We start from the raw sequence: 11,348 nt of genomic DNA on the forward strand, positions 1-11,348 counted from the left end.
TACAAATGGGATCCGTTCCAGAGCCCCGTTCTCATCCTGAAGGAAACGCAACCCACATCTGCGCATGTGCACGGGTCACGATTCGTCGCTTCTGCGCATGCGCGTGGCGTCATTTTGACCGTCTGCGCATGTGCGAGTGGTGAAACGCGTTACTTCCGGGTCACCAGGGAGCACAACCTGAAAGCGCTTATCCTGAAGCAACTTCAACTTGAGGTATGACTGTATAGCCATTTAGCTCCTTGACACCTGATGGGAGGCGTGTTTCATAGGGCAGGAGCCACTACTGAGAAGGCCCTCTGCCTGGTTCCCTGTAACTTCACTGCCCAGAATCTGGGCAGGGCTCACAAGAATTAAAAGAAGAACCGTGCCGCATTCAGGGGAAGCCCCATGCCCTGCAGTAGCCCAGATCTGGCAGTAATTGGAGCACGGGGAACGGTATGCAGTCTGGCATATTGGCTGAAGGTTCTTCAAGGCTCAGAGACCACCTGAGCCTCTGTCGCATGCGCTGGATCAATAAGCATCCCCTTAGACAGTGATACTGGTCCTTTAGGAAAGGTGGGAGATCTGTATATCTTCACATGTTGTTGGCTTCCGTCTTCCAAGGCTGCTCCATTTGCCTCGTTGGACAGACCACCCCACAACTGTACCTCTCTCTTCATTTTATTTTTAGAAAATAAATCATAGAATCATAGGGCCATCGAGTCCAACCCCCTGCCAAGCAGGAAACCCCATCAGAGCACTCCTGACATATGGTTGTCAAGCCTCTGCTTAAAGACCTCCAAAGAAGGAGACTCCACCACACTCCTGGGCAGCAAATTCCACAGTCGAACAGCTCTTACTGTCAGGAAGTCCTTCCTAATGTTGAGGTGCAATCTTCTTTCTTGTAGTTTGGATCCATTGCTCCGTGTCTGCTTCTCTGGAGCAGCAGAAAAAACCCTTCTCCCTCCCTCCTCTCTGTGACATCCTTTTATATATTTGAACATGGCTATCCTATCACCCCTTAACCTCCTCTTCTCCAGGCTAAACATGCCCAGCTCCCTTAGCCGTTCCTCATAAGGCATCGTTTCCAGGCCTTTGACCATGCAAGGCTCAGTTTTATTACCCCTCACCCAGTCCAATGCCATGCCCAGGCTCTGAGTCAGGACACCCATAGCCTCATCTGGCGAACAACAGCTGCCAGCCAGTGTTGACAGTACTGAGCCGTCAGAGCGCCAGCAGTCAGCAGTCAGACTTGGTGCCAGGCCAATTCCTGATGCCCCAGTGGACGTTGTGCCCGCAAGAATTCTGGCCAGCCTGCTGTCTTTGATGATGATGATGATGATGATGATGATAATAATAATAATAATAATAATAATAATAATACATTTTATTTATACCCCGCCCTCCCCAGCCAAGGCCGCGCTCAGGGCGGCTAACAAGCAATAATAAAAACAAGTTGAATGAATACAGCTTAAAAACAACATTAAAATACAGCATTGAAACATGTGAGCAGGTGCCAGTCTCCTCGCCATCCCTACCTACACCTTGGGGCCGGATCCAGGCCACGCCCGCCTTCGTTAAATAATGCACCTCGCCCTGCCGGAGTTTTACAGATGTTAAATAATGCTTGCCAAAGAGTTTGCGCTTCCGAGATGGGGCAGAGCGTGCGTATCTGTGGGGAATATGCAAGGGCAAGTCCTGCGCGGCTTCCAGACGCACCCTTGTTTTGGGTTGGGTGGTCCAGCGATTTTTCCTTTTCTTTTTTCCCCCTTTTCCCAGAGCGCCGCCGAAGGGGGAAGGCTGAGGAGGCCTTGGGAAGCTGCCTAGCTGGGTGTGTTTTGCATTCTTTGGAGAAGAAAGCGCAACCCGGGGTGTAAGAGGGGAGGGTGGCAGCGGTGGCGGAGGCGTGGGTTCAGGGGAGGAAAAAAAACTTTGGGCTTCTGTGCGCAAGTGCAGGAAGCACCATCTAAGCCCATCTGCCTTTCCCATCCGAAGGCTCTGTGGAATAATGGAACTGCACAGCAGAAATGTTGGGAATGTAGCCCGAGGAGTCGGGAGCGGAGGTGGGGAAGGCAAGTTCGGACTAGGGAAATCCCAGGGATTTAGTACAGGTGTGAACGTTGGTGCGTGTGTGAGAGAGAGACACAGAGGATATGAAAATATGCAAAAGAACAAAGCAAGAAAGGGGGTGATGCTATCTTCCTATCCGCCACCCCCCTCTTTATTCATGGGCCTTCCCGGCCTGCGCTAGAAAAGTTGGCAACAAAACTGCTGAAGTGTCGTGTTTCCGACTTCATAACCAGTCCTCTAAGTGCAGATTAGATACCGTGTATATTTTTCCCCCAGTCAGTGCTTCTGAATTTATTTGGAATTGTTTTTTAAATCAGTGCAATTGGGGTTTTCTTTACATAAAACAAATCTGTAGTTTTTGAAATCTGTGCAATTGTTTTTTATAGGTGCCATCGCTGTAGCTGTACAGTGGTACCTTGGGTTACATACGCTTCAGGTTACATACACTTCAGGTTACAGACTCCGCTAATCCAGAAATAGTACCTCGGGTTAAGAACTTTGCTTCAGGATGAGAACAGAAATCGTGCGACGGCGGTGCGGCAGCAGCGGGAGGCCCCATTAGCTAAAGTGGTACTTCAGGTTAAGCACAGTTTCAGGTTAAGAACGGACCTCCGGAACGAATTAAGCACTTAACCTGAGGTACCACTGTATATATATTTTATATACACGCGCACACACAAGTCTTTGCATTGTATTGTGAAATCGCTTTGAGACGCTTCATAGGAAGTGATCCATAAATAATAATTGGAAGAAGAAGCGCAGTGTGCAGGAGGCTGACGCCAAGAATTTTAGGGTTCTCTGTCACAGCCCTTGGGATTTGCCTGTGTCTCGAGGGTCCCGGCTGCTTCTAGGGGTTGTTTATTGCTTCTTCTTCCTCCATCCACCCTGCCTTTCCTCATTTTCTCCTTGCAACAAACTTGTGAGGCAGGTTAGGCTGAGAGACAGGATTTGAACGCAAGACTCGTCGCTCATAGTCCTGGTGCATTCGCTAACCACGGCAGGACAGGACAGGGAATAAGGCAGAGAGTGTGGTTTATGCTGGGGAAAAGGCCAAGATTACAATGATTTTAAGACAGCTTGCAGTTAACTTGGGGGTTCCTTTGGGACCTTGGTTCCTGCCTTTCAGGTGCGAAGAGCTGCAAATATTCCCCTTTGGAATGAAAACAGGGAGTCCTCCCTCTTGTCCTCTCTCTCCCCACATCCAGCCCAGACGCTTGTCAATTCTTGATCCTTCTCCTCCCATCCAGGGGAAAAGGAGGGCCAAGGACCCGGGCCTTTCTCTCCATTCCCACCCCCCACCCCCGTTAATTATTGCCAGAAGATGCAAACCTCACCAAGGCCCAAAGTCAGTGGCTTGGAAGGGACTTGAAAGCAGCTCGGAGAAAACTCCAGCTCCGAGGACCCAGGAGTCCTGGAAAAAATGCACACATACACACTCACTCGGCCACCCTCCCTTCCCTCCTTTTTCAAACACTTATGTGCTCCTCTCCAGAGGCAGCTGTAGCAAAGCCTCGGGCAAAGAATCGTATATCCTCAGCTGCCCGCATTCAGGACTCTTATCAAATTTTAACTGTGTTTTAACTGCCTTTGCCCAACACTTCCAGCCTCTTCCTTTTTTCGCTCCCACCCCTGCCAGCGATTGTAAGCGCCTGGCAGCAGAGACCTGCCTTTTTTTTACCTGTTAGGCTCTGCAAACCCAGCCATGCACATGGATGGCGCTGTATAAACACACCTGCGATGTCAGCAAATAGCTGCCCCCGCAAGCCTACCTGTCTGCATCCGAAGCCACTCTATTGGGCCCTGGGAACATGAATAATAATAATAATAAATTTTATTTATACCCCGCCCTCCCCAGCCAAGACCAGGCTCAGGGCGACTAACATCCGATATAAAAACAAATTGATTGAAATACAACTTAAAAACAAGATTAAAATACAACATGAATGAAGCAGTAAGTGTGCCTCTGAGCACGTGCAGTGTGCCCTCTGGCTCACAGCAACCAGCCCACACACATCTCGGACAGCGTTCCGGGGAAAAGACCGCCGGTTCCTCCAGACTTCCTTTTGTGCTGTCTTTAAATCGCTGCATCTGACCACTTTTTAAAAAAATATATATATTTGCCCCTGCGAAAACCCGCTCTTTAATGCTGAATCGGAACAAATAGCAACTCAGGTTTTCTGTGGGGCGAAAGATAAGTGTGGAGACTCGAATGAAGTGACTTGAAGGCAGACATCACTCTGGCTGCACGGTTCCCCGTTCGAAATAGCGAAAGCTCTTCTCCGCCTTTCCCCAGAAGCGGCTGCAATCTCAGGGTCGGCGTCTCACCAACTGGTCCACCCCAGAGGCAGCTGCAACTTTTTGCGGGTGCCTCCCCAGCACTCCACCCGCTTTGCGGCAGCTGTGTGTCCCCTCTGAACAAGGGGGACTGTGTGTATGATGTGGGTCTTTGGGGCAGGGGAGGTCAGGAGGAGTTAATTATTTCATTAAGGGGAAGGTGGCTGAGGCAATCGGGGCTGGCCAACCCCCCAACCCCACAGCCGATAGGAATCAGAAAGCTTCTCCCTCCAACGAGCTGGAACAGGACATGGAGTGTAAACCGCAGGGGTCACACAGGCGGGAAAGGAGAACGGAGAGCAGTGGGATCTCTAATATTTAACCAGGAGTACAGAGATTACATTCCTGCTTGGCGAAGAAACAAGGGGGGGGGGCTAAAGAGGGGCATGCTGGGTGATGGGGTACCATACATTGAAAGCAGATTCCACCCCACCCCCCGAAAAAAAAAATCCTGGGAACTGTAGTTTGTTAATGGCCCTTTGCATTGTAGGGAGCAAACCGCCGTTCCCAAGATTCTTTGGGGTGGTGTTGGAGAATGCGCTTTTAAATATATGGTGTGTACACAGCCCTGGGCTCTCTTGAATTGGGGGTTCCCAATTGGAGCAGCCAAGCAAGAAGGGGAGAGGTAGTTTCTGCAAAGGGTGGGGTGGGAGAGAGAGATTCTTGCCTAATAATTGGGAGCCAAGAATCCTAGGTTTTCTGGATCATAATGCATTTGACCAGAAAGAGGTAGACTTTATAGCCTAGACTGCTGTGAGCCAGGACTCCTGGGTTCCCTCCAGTGGCGTAGGGGGAAGGGGAGGCCCAGTGGGTCATCGCAGATGTGGAATTATATTCCAGGACTCCTGAGTTCCCAGCGATGGGTGGAGGATCTCCCCTCTCCTCTCTCTCTCTCTCTCCCTCCCCCGCCCTCTCTTTCTCCCCCTTTTTTCCATTTTCTCGTTAGCTCCTTTCCTGAGCTGTCACTTTCCATTTCATCTCCTCGCCCTCGCCCTCCCCAATTCCAGCTGAGCCCATGACCCCGTTACAGGAGGGGAGGAGGGGCAGCGGCAAAGTGTAGGGGGCGTGAGGGGAGGGGGGGCAAGAAGAAGCAACAGGTCCTACTGCCCCAAAACAAAAAAGGTTCTAGACCCATTTCCATGAATTGGGCGAGGCAGAGAGACCTGCTACCTGGCCCCAATTTTTGATCTGGACCACAAAAGAGTGACATCTGCTTGGAAAGAATGAGGAGCCCCCCCCCCAAAAAATGCATGCACACACATGGACACACACACACACTATGCCCCCTCTCGTGGCCCTAGAGAGGTACCCACCCGCTTCCTGCTAGGCCCCTCCATCACCAGTTGGCATGCGTTGCCACGGCAATGGTAGACAGTGTACCCTTCCTACATGGAACACCCCTGGGGGAAAGGATTGGGGCTTGGTTTTTGCATGGGGGGGGGCATCTAGGATGAGGGGCACATGGCCGCTGTTCTTGGGCTCCCTGAATGGAGCATCTTGTACTGGGGCCCCCAATGCCTGAGCTTGTTTTTCAAGGGATGGGGGGGGCACCTCTGGAAAAGAGTTGGGTGACGGGGCCTACCATAGACCGCTGCTGTTGTTGTTTTGGAGATGTGGGGCAGGAAAGGATCCCTCTTGGATCCTCGGGGGGGGGGGGGCAAATTAGGCCTGTGCTTGTGTAAGGCCTCGCAGCCAGGACTTAGGGGTTCTGTGTTGGGGAGGGCAAAGGGGACGGCACTTCTTGTGTCAGGACGCCTGGGTTCCTTCAGAAGCGATTGTGGCTGAGTCTGGTTCATTCTCTTAGGGAACTGGTTTCCCTGGGGTGTGGGAGAGAGGGCGCTGAGGAGAGCCCGGATGCCTGGGTCCCACTGGGGGGGGGGGGAGAGAGAGTGGAGTGTGTGTGTGTGTGTGCTGCGTTTGTTTTTGTGTCCTTGTTTCTTTAACGTTTTGGAACAGAAAGTTCTCGGGCGCCAGGAATAAGAGCCAGGAATAACAGTCATCCGTACACCCCCCCTCCCAGTTCTATAAAAGGGAAACAAGGTGTGTACTGATTGTAGCCCCAGAGCTAGGACTCCTGGGTTCTCTCCTCTCCAGCTTAGAAGCATAGGCCGTTGCCCTGTGCCAAGTCAAATCCTTGAGCCATCTAACCCCACAATGCCTACACTGACTGGCAGAGGCTCGCCAGGATTTCAGGCAGGGCTTCCGGCCATACTCAGAGCTGCTGAGATTTGAACCCAGGACCTTTTGCATGCAGAGAGCAGCTGCTCTGCTCTTGTCCTCCAGGAACAAGGCGGCTGGGGTAGGAGACTGGTATGCAAGGCTGCTAGATCAGCTGTTTCCGAAGTTTGCCTTTCTCTCCTTGGCTGCCGGAGCGGTGCAATGAACTTGTGCATTTTGAGTATCCATTTGGTCAAAGGTCCAAACGTGTGCGGTTATACTGCCAGGTCAGGGCGTGTCTGTTAACACGTGTAAGTGACTTTGCCATATCCCCGTTTTGTAGCGCGGAAAAGTTGTCAGGTTGGCGGGTGTGGCTTTGCTGGAGAGTGCGGGAGCTCGCATTTTCCCCGTCAAGGCCCTATTTCATCATGTGTTTCCCGACGACTTTCTGCACAGCTAAATAAAATGACTTTTCTTTTTAGTGCCCTGTCGGCGCTAGATCGAGACAACCCATCCCCAAGCGAGAAAAATAAATGAGCTTTGAAAGAACTACGGTACTTTAAAAAAGAGAAAAGCTTTCTCCAACCTAGGTTGCTCTGGATGTTTTGGACTACAATTCCCATCAGCGGGTCCAAAGAGCAGCCCGGGCTGGAGAAGGCTGACTTTAAAGTATGGGGAAAGGAAAAGGGGTGGGCATCGTTGATACAGAAGGGGCAGCTGTGCGTGTATTTCCTGTCGATTCATTCCAAAAGTTGTGTGAGGAGTGCTAAGCTTTTGAGGAGGCACAAACAAAATTGAAGCAACGCGGCGGCATTGGCGCTGGCCAGTAGGTGCCAGCCCCGTACAATTCACAAACTGCATTCTGCATTATTTGGGGAAATCACATTTTTCTAGGAGGGAGAATGTGATTTATTTTTTTCAGGGGAATGCTTGGAAACTCAGGAAACCGCCTTGGTCCATTTGCTCTGTATTTTCCACAGTATTTTCTCTAGTTGCATTGCTCTGTTCAGAATGTGGAATCGAAGATGGGGGATTAGTGGAACTGAGTCGGCTCCGTAGACGTATGTTTGATTTGGGATGTTGGGGAAACGGAGTCAGGGGGCTTTAAATAATGCCATCCCTGAAGCAAGCCTGAGAAGGCCTGTACTGTACCTGCTGCCTACATGGCAACACAACCCCGAGGCCTTGTGTGACGTGGCCCCTCTCAGAAGTGCCCCATTTGGCCTCTGAATCACCGTATTTTTCGCTCTATAGGACGCACCAGACCACAAGACGCACCTAGTTTTTGGAGGAGGAAAACAAGAAACAAAATATTCTGAATCTCAGAAGCCAGAACAGCAAGAGGGATCGCTGCGCAGTGAAAGCAGCAATCCCTCTTGCTGTTCGGGCTTCTGGGATAGCTGCGCAGCCTGCATTCGCTCCATAAGACACACACACATTTCCCCTTGCTTTTTAGGAGGGAAAAAGTGAGTCTTATGGAGCAAAAAATACGGTATACCCAGCTGCAAGCCAACTTTGGCTCTTGCCTTATTGCTGCTTTGCGGCAATTATCCTGCCCTTCTTCAAACACTGCTGCCCGGAAGGTGATTAATATTCACATTTTTTTTTGCAGATTTTGGCAAAGTTCTGGCTCAGACTGAACTGCCCCTGTCCCAGGTCACCCCTCAGCCGAGGCTTTTGCAGGGCCAAATGACTTAAGGCTACAGGATAGATCCCACGAATCCCCACGACCTCCACTCCCCTCCTTTTCTGAGCAAGGGGTAGGACCCAGGGGTTTTTCATCTGCTGCTCTGCTAACCACACCACCACCCCTGGCCAGGCCTCAGTCCTGCCTCTCCTCCTCCTGGGCTATTATCTCATTTGGCAGCTGATCTGTCCCAGGGGGCTGGGGACAGGCGGCTCTGGGGTCAAATGTCAACAGGTTTGAATACAGGGTTGGAATTCTTTGTCGGTTCTCTGATGGTTCCTTGCATGGGTTTGGGGGCGGCGCATGATGCTCCCAGGGCATGTGGGACCAACTGATGGAGCAGGGAGAGTGGGGGGTGCCCTGCTTTTTTCGGGAAGGATGGCGCGGGGGAGACCAAGAAATGCAAATTAAAGACAGATGCAAAGAACTTCACCCCGGAGGTGGAAGAACACAGAACTTCTGGGCTTTATATTTTGCGGTCTTTGAGGCAACTTCAATCAGTTGCTTTTTAAATAGGATTTTGCCTGATTATTATTAATATTATTATTATTTAAAGGGACGTGCTAAGCGCCTCCAAATGTCAGGACATTTATAAGTAGGGCTGCCTACCCAGTTGAAGAAACCTTCATTTTTCAATCGCGGGAATTTTTGTCAGTTAATCAGTTGATTAAATTTGCATAATTTGCATATGGGCAAAAACAGTCGTTCTGAAGCGAGAAAACACGGTCTCTTGTCTGTGTTTTACAATTCCTGCATTTTGTATTTTAATATTCTGTTGAAAGCCGCCCAGAGTGGCTGGGGAAACCCAGCCAGATGGGTGGGGTATAAATAAATTATTATTATTACTATTATTATTATTATTATTATTATTATTATTATTATTATTATTGTCGTAGCAGACATTAACTTAGAGACTTCTGGTCAGATACCTGAAATGTCTGGTGGTAGTTGCCTCTGTAGAGATGGTCTCGCTATGCACAGTTTTTGTCTGATTTTGGCGAGTGAGCCAAAATGACTTGTCAAATATGGGCGTTATTTTCAGTTGATTGCAAAATACAAACAATTTTGGCAGGCGGGGGCAATCTAGGAAGACGTGGCAAAAGGTTACAATACCCCACACTACAACAAAAACAACAAAAAGCTCTCCTGATGATTTTTAGTCAAAATGCTACGCTCCTACCTGCTTAATTTTATTTTTTTCACCACCAGCAACCCTAAAGCAGCCCAGCTCCTTATACTTTCACTAGGAACGAATGGTTTGCGCATGTTGTGGAGACGTTCTTCCCCAGCAAACTTTTAAAAGACTTCTGAAATTGATTAGCCGAACCAATCAGTGAATTAAAATTTGCAGCCCTGATTTATAAAGCTAGAAGGAGATTTGCAAAAACGCAAAGTGGGCCAGGGTGGCAGATCTTCGTGCCTGTGCCTCTGGTGAACGGAGTCAGTATAGGGCTTTTGTTCTCTTGAGAAATGGCACCTGTTTGTCCTGGGGTGAGAATGAAGCAAAAAATATTGTGTGTGTGTAAACCTGTCTTCCGAAACCTGGGACCAGCTCTGAGTTGTAGTACAAAGCACCTGGAAGATGCCGATGTCTGCAAATGTTTCATAAGGTAAAGGTAAAGGGACCCCTGATCATTAGATCCAGTCGTGGCCGACTCTGGGGTTGCGGCGCTCATCTCGCTTTATTGGCTGAGGGAGCCGGCGTACGGCTTCCGGTTCATGTGGCCAGCATGACTAAGCCGCTTTTGGCGAACCAGAGCAGCGCATGGAAACGCCGTTTTCCTTCCCGCCAGAGTGGTACCTATTTATCTACTTGCACTTTGTGCTTTCGAACTGCTAGGTTGGCAGGAGCAGGGACTGAGCAACAGGAGCTCACCCCGTCGCGGGGATTCGAACCGCCGACCTTCTGATCGGCAAGTCCTAGGCTCTGTGGTTTCTCTGTGGTTTAACCCACAGCGCCACCCGTGTCCCTCTCAAATGTTGCATACACCAATGTAAACAATGCTTCTCTCAAGCCCCATTTTAGCCTCGCAAAAGCCCTGTGAGGTAGGATAGGCCAAGAGACAGCAAGCTCCGCCCTGGTCTTTTCCAGTTGCTAGTCCAAGACTCTTAACCTCCTCACCCCACTGGTTGCCATGAGAGGCTGTTTGCAGCTGGGCGTGTGATGGGGAAACTGACATGTTTCCAATTATATTGGAAGGTGTCCACCAAATTTCCGGTTGCAGAGAGCCTTAAACCTTCCTGGCTTAATTTAATACCAGTAGTTTCTTCCAACGTCTGGGCTCAGCCCGTTGAGTGTTAAAAGGCTGGTGTCTCTGAGCATCTGCAGAAAGCCTTTCCGCAGAAAAATGTCCCTTCCACAAACCAGCCCCAACACGACTGTGTTTTCAATCTTGCTCCTCACTGCTAGCAACACCTGTTGCTTTGCTTTCGTAATTACACCAAGAACTCAGGCCAATATAAGTTTCAATAGTGAGAGTGGTCCCTACTCACAAATCAATAGTCAGTTGTAACAAAAACTAACCCATTCAAAAGTATGTATTCTGACACGGATTACACAGAGATTACAAACTCAAACTCATAAGGATATGTATAACACAATAATTTGTTACAGAATTAGAGATAAGAGTTTATGAGTAGAGATAAGTTCATATTAGTCCTTAGTTAGATTTGATGTGAAGGTCTTAGTTTCATTGAGCAGAAGTCAATGATTTGAGTTTGTAATCTTTGTCAGAATACATACTTTTGAATGGATTAGTTTTTGTTACAAATGACTACAGTGGTACCTCGGGTTAAGTACTTAATTCGTTCTGGAGGTCCGTTCTTAACCTGAAACGGTTCTTATCCTGAAGCACCACTTTAGCTAATGGGGCCTCCTGCTGCTGCCGCGCCGCTGGAGCACGATTTCTGTTCTCATCCTGAAGCAAAGTTCTTAACCTGAAGCACTATTTCTGGGTTAGCGGAGTCTGTAACCTGAAGCGTCTGTAACCCGAGGTACCACTGTATTGATTTGTGAGTAGGGACCACTCCCACTACTGAAACTTATATCGGCCTGAGTTCTTGGTGTGCTTTTTTCTTGGTATATTTAATAACAAGAACTCCGACTTATTTAATGTTGCTT

The sequence above is a fragment of the Podarcis gaigeae genome (genome assembly GCF_964106915.1).
Source record: "Podarcis gaigeae genome assembly, chromosome: 13".
NCBI lineage: Eukaryota > Metazoa > Chordata > Lepidosauria > Squamata > Lacertidae > Podarcis > Podarcis gaigeae.